Here is an 11004-nt window from a genome sequence, read left to right on the forward strand (position 1 = left end):
AGAGACGAGACGACGAGGCTCCAGCTACAGCAGTGCAAGTAAATAAACTATAAATATAAGAAGAGTAAGAAAATAAATCTACACTTTAGGACTCGGGGTAAATCGATCAATAAAAATTTAAAATTTATAATTTACAGTTTGATGATTTAAAGTCTCCCACACAACCCATGGAAAGGGGAGGGGCCTGCTGCTTCCAGATAGAGCACATTTCATTCATAATGTTGTAAATCCAATGCCAGAGGGAGTGTTCGCCCAGGGCGCCAAACAGGCTAGGACCGCCACTGGGTGAGACAGCTGGGGACTTGATGGGGTTCATGCTGTGAAACCTATTCATCTGCACTGCACCTGCTCGCACACTAGAGGGCGCACAGTGTCCTGTGTGATGGACGCGGGCATGCAACCCTGCAGCTGTTACCTCACACCTTCAAGCACTCACTGTTAATACAGAATAAAAACACGTTTTAAATCTCTAAGTCTGATTGTGATCATATGAAAGACTCCCCACAGCCTCCTCTTTGTGTGCTGAGGAGGTGAAAGGAGAACTCTGAGCAGGAAAGAAGAAATCTGTCTTTTTGTGCCCGAGGCCGATGCAGAGATCCTCGATGATGACGGTGACGTGTTGCATTCAGGGTACCTCGTACATAAAGCCTGAAACAGTTATTCTGTACGTTTTGTTTATATTTTCATTATTTCTTCAGCAGTTCTTATTAAGCAAGCGATAATCATTTATATGGGGCTTTTGCTTAAAGGAGTCACAAGCTGCCTACAGACCATAACAGCCTGTCTTATTTTATCCCGTTATTTTATTTTGAAATTTTCCTGTGTATCGTCAGTGCCTCCTGTCTTTGCTGCGTTTGTTCAGCTGCTGATATCATGAGCTGTATGGGACTGTGCGGTCGGGGTCATTTCATTTTATCTTCAAAAATCTACAATGTCTTATTGATAAGTGCTTCTGTTTTTATTGGATCATTGTATTCATAATGGAAAGTTAGCTTAAAGCTTAGAGCCAGAGAAGCTGATCCAAGGAGCTCGGCAAGAAAAGTGTCTCGACTTCTTTAAGTTTCTTGAAGATGTTTCATCTGAGAAGCTTCTCCAGTTCTGAGACCAAATGGAGAGCCCTAGTGGGAGCGTCAATGACCCACTATTGACCATGTGACTGTGAAAAAGGCTGTGGACCCTGCCCTCTGATCAGTGATGGTTGTTCACAGTGGACGTAGACGACCTATTTTATTTTTACAGTGAGTGGGGGTGATGCCAGAACAACATACCAAATCCAAGATATGTCCTTTAGAATGAGTGGAAAACCCAAAACGTTCCAGGCAGGAGGTAAAATCTCTGGAAAGAGGGATTTTGTCATTGTCCATATGAATATTGGAGTCACAAACAATTATCAGATTTGGAGAAAGTTCAGAGAAATGAGTGAGAAGAGCAGAAAATTCATTTAAAAACTCCTTATTTGGCTTAGGTGGCCGATAAACAGTACATATGATGGTGGGGGTAGATCCAGGGAGCTGTAGTGCAATGTATTCAAATGAATGGGAGGGAGGGGCAGAGACAGGGAGAACTTTCCTTCCGTGAATTATTCAATACATTGTTATTGTTAACCCTTTAAATCCCTGTAGAACCGAACCGTGTAAGCTAGCGCAATAATTTGTTTTGCATATGAAACCAGAGGAGTTGTACTTACATCTTATGCCATCAGCTTGTCCTCGGTCACGGTTTCCTTCCACATATAGCTTTGCAAAAATTGCATAAAAAGCGCTTGCAGGAACAAAAACATAATATTCCAGAAACACGCTTTGCCGATCCGATCAGCTGTTCGTAACACTTCCCACATTGAAAAGACGTCAACCGAACTATCGCATGTCCGCCATTTCCTGTCCGAAACCGGAAGTGACGTCATTTTCGCGGAAAATGTAGTTTTTTACTTGTAGGCCTTAAAAGCCTATACTGGTGTTTTTATAAGTCATGTTTGACTCTTATTTTCTGAATAGTTTCTGGGATGCTTAGAACTCGAATTGCACTGCTGGAAATAGTTTATTTTGATGCATGTTTTTCTTTGCAAATTTGCATCATAGGATTGTTTTTTCGTTTTTCCTGCAGTATATAAAAATTGCTTATCTCCAAAATAAAACTATGAAGACACTCAAAATAAATTTCCTGTTGTTGTAAACTATTTTTTGCAACTTTTTTGTATTTAAAGTTTTAGAGGGATAACCTCTTAAATTTCTCCAAGTAGAAATATATGTAAAAAAACAAAAACGATTTTCAATTTTTTTGTAGTTTATTGCACTTTTTTGCTAATTAATGTAATTACTATGCGACTTAATGCATACATATTATTAAAATATGGGCTATAACAGTTGTATTGATGTATAGCAACTTGAAATGCTCCCAAAAATGGCACTACATGTAAAAAAATAATATAAGCTCTGGCGGACTTGGTTCTATAGTAGGTCTTATAGGGTTAAATAAGTATCGTCAAATAACCGAGATCTCAATTTCAGTGAAAATAATCGTGATTATCATTTTTGCCATAATTGAGCAGCCCTACTTCATGTTCAACCATGTTTCTGGTGGGTGGTGACGTTTGTACTGATCTTTGAGGGGTGGAGTCAGCAGACTGAAGCCACGCCCACCACCTGCACTGAAATCAAACACCATTGTTTTTAGGAGGTGAAATTGCTGACTGAAGTTTGCCATCAGAGCTCTTCTGTGCATCTTTTAACACTTTGGGAGGCGAGCAGCTTTTCCTTTTTTCCTCAAACAGTTACTGCAATGTGAAAGTTGGTCCTACAGTTTAAAAACCAATGAAAGATGGTTCTGTTTATAAAGCTGTCACTGGGTAGCTATGCTGGATAGAAAACTAGATTTTTTTTTTTTTTTATTGGAGGAAAATACACGCATCCTTGTTTGAACCTACAGCGGTTCAATGAACTCGGGGCTGTTGTCATTAAATTGTTAGGATCTGAATGTGACAGATTTAAAGGGAAAACGGCAAGAACACAGAGGACGAGCAGAGGCGCTTCCAGCTGCTGAGCACCAATAACCAGGCAGAGTGAGTCTGATGAGTTTGACTCTGCAGGCTGTCTGAAGGTCACACTGAGCCCACGTCACGTAAACTGTACGTACAGAAATACAGTTTAAAAGGAGCACAGTAAACCTGCAGCAGCTCGACAGGAAACAGCTCAACTTTTAGCGACGTGTGTATAAAATGAACTTCACACACAGTTCGATGTCACGTTTATTTCTGACTTTGCTTTTGTGACAGTTCAGTCTGGTCAGCTCCAGTCTCAGCTCTCTCAAGCTTCCCTCCTCTCGTCTCCCGTCTCGCTAAAAAAGGGGGAAAGACTGTCATGAGGCCAAACGCCACCAGCTGTGTTCTCACCTGCCGCCCCAGCACCACCCCGTTGAGCTCACTGTGCCGCTCCTCCCCTGCAGCCGAGTCATGGACCACACCTCCGGCACAGTGTGGAAAAACTGCACAAAAATAAAATGTGTCTGGTCTCTATTTCAAAGCTCCCTGCCCATTCCTCCTCCTCCTGACCACCGTCTGCTTCTGAGTCCAGTAGTTCCTGACACCTGTGACCAAACCTTTGTGCCTGCATCAACCTCCGTCTTTGTGGACTTTAAAGAGAGAGGCTGGAGGTTGTGAGATACAGGTGGAGTGTTTGATGCACTGTGAGAATGTGACACACACACACACACACACACTTACACTTAAAAATAAAGGCCAGAGGAATGTTAGCGGTGATAATCAGACGGCAGAGATAAACTTGGCCTCCTCAGTCCTGGGAAACAGTGCTTGAGTGCCGGGGTAGCCTCAGCGTCTGTCTGTCAGTGCTTTACTGGTGGTCTGCTTCATGCTGGGGAATCTGAGGTCAGGACAACATCATCCGGCTTTATCTCGTCCTCGGCCCCTCGCTTCATAAATGTCATAAACATGCTCTTTTAGCTCCTCCCCCTTTGAAACTACCTTCCACTTTGGCCAAATGTCTTCTGACTGGCTGACCACAAAAACAGGCCTGTCCAGCAAGTGGGTGGGGCTTCAGTATGTGAGATGACTATACAAAGACCCTCCCTCTGCATGACCTCATACAGATCAAAGGGTACAAAATAGTGCCTGAACCCGAGCATTCAGAGCAGCTGGATAATATCAATAATTAAAAATAAATATACCATCATTTTGTTGCATATGAATATTTATTTTTTTATTATTGATATTGAAAACTGAAAGTTGTGCTTGGGTTCTTGGTTTCACTGCAGTGTGTGACAATCCGTGTTGGCCAAGTTACTTTGAAAAAGTAATTAATTATAGTTACTAGTTACTTCTGTAAAAAAGTAACTGAGTTAGTAACTGAGTTACAAGATTCTAAAAGTAATTAATTACTTGAAAAGTAACTATTGTGTTACTTTAAAAAACACGTTTAACCCTCTGAGGTCCAGGGTGTAATCGGCCATTTTTAACCACTTCTGATGTTTCCTCCACGTTTCACCTTTAAAACTGTTTCCTTTGCCTTGTTTGGTCTCATCAGCACAGCCTCACGTGTCTGAATCTACAGTCCTGTTTTCATTTTGACTACTGTAGTAACACAACTGATCTAAAATCAGACAAAAAACATCAAATTCGAGTAGAAAAGGTTTTTTACTGTAACAACCACAAACATGTTCATTGAATCATATTTCATAACTTTAAATTATAAACGGCCAATTTTAAAATCATATGCACAAGTTTTGCAAACAAAGTTATTTGCATCCATTTACCTTTGACCCTTTTTTAAAATAACCATTTCAAACTATTTACAGAACAATCAGCTGTTCTTCAATAAGGTGCCACAAATATTTCTGCCCACTATAAAGGAAACATCACAGCCTGATACCTGCAGGTCTGACAGCAGCAGGTGTATCACTCCTGTTTCTACCTGGAGACAGCAGCCGCCTCATTGTTCTGACACACAACACAAAACTATCCACAACACTACACACTAACTACACAAGACAACACATTAACTACACACTCCAAACACGCTAAACGTCACAAATCTCTCACATCTTAAAACTCGCTCTCTCTCTCGCTGTCACTCCTAAATCTTCCCCCTCTTCGTAAACGTCATGTTGCCATATCACTTTTGATTGGTCGACATGGTGCATTTTTCCACCAACACGAACGGGCTGTTTTTTGTTTTGTTTTTAATTTTTAGCTCATAAGCAGAGAGTGCTCGCTGCGCTGTCCTTAGACAGTAAACGTGACCAAACTATTGAGGAAAAACGCAAGTATATATTGCTTGATTGATTGAAAATACTTTATTCATCTCGAGGGAAATTGGGTTAAGGCTGCCAGCCGTGCCAGCGCCGTCTTACCTGTCCGACCATACATACATTACACAAACATCACATGGGGCTGACAGGTCAGAGAGGTATAACAATGGAAAATGCACCACATGAGGAAAGACGAGGAGAAAAAAGACCCCCCCGGACTGAGCTCCAGCGGGGAGATACACCTCAGCACAGGAATCATCACATTGCACAACATGGAAGACGTTTGGAGGGGGGGGGGGGGCTGTGTCGTATACGTGTGTGTGTGTGTGTGTGTGTGTGATGTGTGTGTGTGTGTGTGTGTGTGTGTGTGTGTGTGTGTGTGTGTGTGTGTGTGTGTGTGTTTGTGTTTTTGGTGTGTTGTTTGTGTGTGTGTGTGTGTGTGTGTGTGTGTGTGTGTGTGTGTGAGAGTGTGTGTGTGTGAGGTGTGCCGTGTCAACCGAGAGAGAGTGTCCCTTCACCCGGTTAAGCAAAAGTCAACAATCTTCGATCAACGCGGACGGCCTTGAAGGAGGGACAAAGAGTTCTGACAACAATCCTGTTATCATGGAAGAATTTGTTGTTCCAGCTTCGACCTCAGAGCCTTCAGCTGGCGCCAGTGGGGCCACATGAGTGAAGATGGTGAATGTTTGGGTTTAGTGCGAACAACTGCATCCAATTTTTACAGTTGGTCTAATGTCCGTCACAGGTCACCAGGTCTCTCAATTCCCGTTCTTCTCCAACATGTTATCCATATTGCTTTCAAAACATTGTCCATCATGCCGGCCAGCCTTGTGGGATTTTGAACAGCTGTAGCTGCGTCCTGTGCTTCAATAAGCCGGCTCCAATCAGCCAGAACTCCGTTATCGTGGTTCTGAATTGGTAGATGTCGTTCAATGTCCTCCATCGAGAGTGTCGCCAGATTAGCATGACTCTGTTTTACGTGGCCTATCAACACAATTTATAAACTGGTATATGTCACCTTGTTGCTTTGTCTGTAAGTGGTCATGTGATTGTCTTACCACGACTCCTTTACTCTTGCTCAGTCAAACAGCAGCACTCATGCCATTGTTTTGCCCCCTGAGCTCCAGATGTTGTGCTAGACACTGATCATCGGGCAGAAAGTGATCGCCGTCCGCGGGAGCGCAGCTGCTTAAAGCTGCAGCGCCCAGATTACTCCGTGCAACTGATATAAGGTGCGAAAAGCTGAAGACAGCTTCAACTGTCTGTTTGTTGAAAAACAGTAACGCGACCGCACCGCATTATCTTGTTAGTAACGGTGACGGCGTTGCAACGATAGGAATAGTAATTAGTTAGATTACTCGTTACTGAAAAAACTAACGCCGTTATTCCCATCACTGGTGACCATCAACAGTTGTTAGCAGTTAGCTGTTAGTCGTAGTCGAGTGGCCGTTTATTTTACTTGAGTCTTTGAGTCTCTTCCTTCCTAATTATGTCCCTACATCTGTTTCAGGGCTGTCAAACCTCAGTCCTCGAGGGCCAGCATCCCGCTTGGTTTTGAGATATCCCTGCCCAACCTGCTGCTGATTACCTGGATCAGGTGTGCTTTGCCAGTAAGAAGCTACAAGGGCAGGTTAGTTGGAAAACAAGCAGGACAGCGGCCCTCGAGGCCTGGAGTTCGACACCTGTGATCTGTTTTCTTACCACGTTAATTTCACCGTCCTCGTCTCTTCCTCACGCTGTTGTTGGGCTGTGGCCCCTCCTCCTGTGCTGCAGCAGCAGTCGTCTGAGCCTACGAGACCTGGTTGCTGGTTGTTTCTGGTTGTTGTGCTGGCTCAGGCTCAGCTGTTGCACTCACTACTCCCCACACTACACCAGCCTGCTGACACCTGAGCAAGCAGGTGAGCTTGTTGGTGTCAGACAGGTATGAAGAGAAGCGCTCCAAGCCAGATCCTGATACACCAACCCAGCACCTGTTGAGCAGAATGAAAAGATGAGCTCCAACACAGAACAGCAACCGTCGTCACTCTGCATCATCATTTGATGCTCTCAGAGCTGACTCAGTGAGGTCTCAGGGAGGGCCGCAGGCTTCTCTAAGATCTTAGCAGTAAGTGGCAACTTGGAGGTGGGTCTATAACTGCCAATCAGAGGAGGATCCAAATGTTCCTTTTTCAAAAGTGGGTGGATGACACCATTTTTGAAGCAGCTACTTCGCCAGAGGCCAGGAAACGACAGTGAGCACACTGGGGGTGATGCACTGTGGGACATTTTTGATCTGCTGGTGTAGGTAACAGAGATGGTACCACTAAGCTCGCCAACTCAGGTAAAGTTACTGGTGTTGGACAACAGGCTGAACTGGTGTAGGACAGATACAGATAAATAAAAATAACACAGCGCTGGTCCGAAGTAAAAATGTCCTGAGAACAAGGTCCAGAGTGCCCTTTGGCATGAGCTGGGATACATGCTGGTAAAAACAAAACGTGTCCATGACTCTCATAAAACTCCCAGCAGAGGTCAGAGCCATCATCAGTATGGACGCTAACATCCCAGCTATCATGAGCCTCAAACAGCACCTGCTCTCACCTGCTCTGAGCAGACACCTGAAAGTTTACCCACAATGCACCAGTGCTGGTTTCTGCTCTCTGATCCATGTCACTGATGCTGAGAGGAGGTCCGAGTTTCTGTAAACTTGCACTGATGCAGCGGAAAATAACAGAAAATGAGACGTGGTTCTGGGAGGGTCAGCTGACCCCCGTGTTTATCTCATGATTGGTCTGCACAGACACCAGAAGCACGAGTTTTACAGTTCACTCCTAAACCTTCATCGTTGAGACTGAACCGCAGCACGAGCGTGTTGCTGCAGGAAATGATCACGATAATCACAGGAAGTGTTGCTCTGACTGCTTAAAGCTGAACTCTGTCCTCATAACCCCACAGCAAGGGTTTCAATCTGCAGGTGAACCTGCACAGGTGTCAGCCTCAGTCACAAAAAGAATCTCGTTGTAATATTAAGAACTTACAATAAAATCAGAAGTCGTGCGAGGCTCGTCTGCTGTGAGGAACCGTGTTTAAAGGTGTGAGTGTGTCGCTCTCTGGATGCCTCCCTGTGAAGGTTGTGCAGATGTCATGTGTGGGGGTTTGGGGATGGGGGTGGCTGCGAGGCACTTGTCCCAGCATTCCTGCCTCTGTTAGCCGTTAGCGGTTATCTCCCCACGTGTCGGTGGAGACGAGGAGCTGCTGAATGGCCCCGGGCCCTGCAGAGCCTTGTATGGCCATGGCCCGCCAGCAGAAGGACGATAAGCAGCGCGCAGGCAGCTACGCAGCCATGTTTAGTACGGCATGTTTTTCTGTTAAATTTAGAGCAGTTATCGGACTCGGCTCTCCCTCCTGAGCGCACTGTCTTCTCCTGCTGCTGCTGTGTCAGGAACAGAGGTGAGTACCAGCTCAGCGAAGCACCACAGGCCGGGTTTACTCTGCGGCAGCTGGGCTTCTTCAGGTCATCGTCACGCCACTGGGATGGAGTGATGTAATGCAGACGTAGGTGATGCTGTAGGGTAGCTGGTGTAATGTTGTGTGATTTTATAGGGTGTAATGGTGTGGTAATAGTATACAGCAGTACTTTGGCGTGTGAGGATTAGTACTGTTGTTGCTGGTACTTTGTACCACAAGTGAAGGACCAGAAGGACCAAAGCCTGCAGTTCCTCTGACATCCAGCGGAGGCAGCAGTGAGTCAGTCCTCATAGACTCCCATGTTAAACTTCCCATGCTTACAGCCTGATGCACCGATTAGTTGATCTCAGTAGATATTTCCATCCTTCATGCCACCTGTACGACGGGAGGATGATTTCATAACTCGCCTGTTTAAATCTGACTAAATCGGAGCCAAACAGCTGTTTTTGGACACAGCTGATCTCTGATTGTAGCTCAGGTTCAACTCTCAGAGGGGAGGTCTGTGTGAGGGAGCTGAGACCAGAGAAGTACAGCTCGAGTACTTCTGGATAAGTTTTCACTGTAGCAGTGGTACAATGAGAAATTCCTCCCAGCACTGATTGAAGTGAAGTAAAGGAGACGAGGCTGAGGTAACGGGGTGAATAAAATGCAGTTTGGTCCATAGATCAGTCTGATAAACGGCGGTTTCTTCCTGTTAAAAGGGAGTTTTTTCTTCCCACTGTCACCAAAGTGCTTGCTCATATGGGATCATGTGATTGTTGGGTTTTTCTCTGTATGGATTATTGTAGGGTCGACCTTACAATATAAAGCACCTTGAGGCGACTGTTGCTGTGGTTTGGCGCTGTGTAAATCAAACTGAATTGAAGTTTGCAGGAAGCAGAGGAGGACCAAATCAGTTTAGGATGAGACGTGAGGTGTGGACTCACCAAACTCCAGATTCAGTAATCTGACCCCCGTTAAAGAGGAAACGTGAGAGCGGAGCTGCAGGAAACAGCCTGGCTCTGAATGAATTTGTTACACGTGATCTGATTTGCTGATTTCGTGTCCTCTTTGTTAACGTCACCCTGCGGGCGGCAGAGGGAGAGGAGGTGCTGAGGAGAGGACGGCGCTGCTCCGTCGGCTCTGTTGTTATTTCGGTGTTATCATCAGGTGGTGTTTCTGTTCCTCGTCTCCACGCCGTCTGACAGCCTCTCGCTGGTCCTCTGGAGGAGGTTTAGTGTCGGGGTTTCAGCTCTCTGTCAGATGAAAAGTCTTGTGCATTTGTCACCCTTCTGATTTTTTCTTCTTTTCCATCGTCCATCAGTGAGTTTGATCTTCACCTGAAACAGTTTGAGCCAAGGTAGGTTTCTGATTTTCTCCTGAGCAATCGTGCTCCAGCGTTTCAGCTGAGCTTGTGTTGCTGTTCATGTCACAGCAGGTCACAGCATCTCTCCCTGATCTAACTCTGACAGGGATGGTTTGGGTTCTACGATTGTTCATTTTCGCACAGCCATCCTTGTTTATTTATGTATACATTTTTTTATTATAAATTAGCATTTTTGACCTGGACGCTGACACGCAGCAGTGTTTGTGATCAGTGTGTGTGAGCTGCAAACTTGGTTGGGTTATTAAAGATCATCGAATCATTTTAAAGATGTCCATTCAAATTTTATCTTTATTTAAAAAGCTTGAATATAAAAGAGACACAAAGGAATTTAAAGGACTGTGTCACTTTAGTCATTTTTTGTCACTTGTTTTAACAGTTTGATGTCCTCCAGTAGTAGTTTTTCTCTTTTCCAGCAGGTTTGCGGCTCGCTGGTTGTCGTTTTCTCTTCGTAGCTTTGTCTTCTATCACATTTCTGACAGTTTGTGTTGACGTTTTTCTTTCTTCTAAAGTGATTTGCAGTGTTTGTGGTACTTTTCTGTTTCTTTTTATTATATATATATATATATATATATATATAATATTTATTTTATTATATACTTTTGTACCTTTGATTTCCTGTCTCGCTCTCTTGCAACAGGTTAGTTTGCCTTTGTGTAATTAGGCTGCTTTGTGTCTTTTCATAGTCATACTGAGGTGTGAAATGTGACCTTGTAGGAACAACAGCCATGGTTGCTGTTGTCAGCTGTTATTGTAAGAGCAGCCTCTCATTAGACTTCAGTGTTGCTGGTGTAGGGTTGAAATAGGAGGAGCTGCTCTGTGGCTCCGCCCCATCTGCACTATCACATTCACACAAACACTTTTTTTCTACTCAAGTGCTTTCTCTCTAACAGCCACACTCTGAAGAATGCCTCAGAGAGCAACGTGAGGTTCAG

The 11004-nt window shown here is 44.4% G+C and overlaps 1 protein-coding gene across 1 annotated transcript in view; it reads left to right on the forward strand.

The window, feature by feature from the left end:
* Positions 1-9565: 9565 nt before the first annotated feature.
* LOC102297750 (sodium/calcium exchanger 1) overlaps positions 9566-11004 on the forward strand; it is a gene marked incomplete in the record, with an annotated part of 31728 nt that continues 30289 nt past the window's right edge. Inside the window, 1 exon segment of the mRNA XM_014339454.2 lies at positions 9566-10045.

This window comes from Haplochromis burtoni, unplaced genomic scaffold, assembly GCF_018398535.1.
Source record: "Haplochromis burtoni strain Fernald_Lab_line unplaced genomic scaffold, NCSU_Asbu1 Contig_282, whole genome shotgun sequence".
NCBI lineage: Eukaryota > Metazoa > Chordata > Actinopteri > Cichliformes > Cichlidae > Haplochromis > Haplochromis burtoni.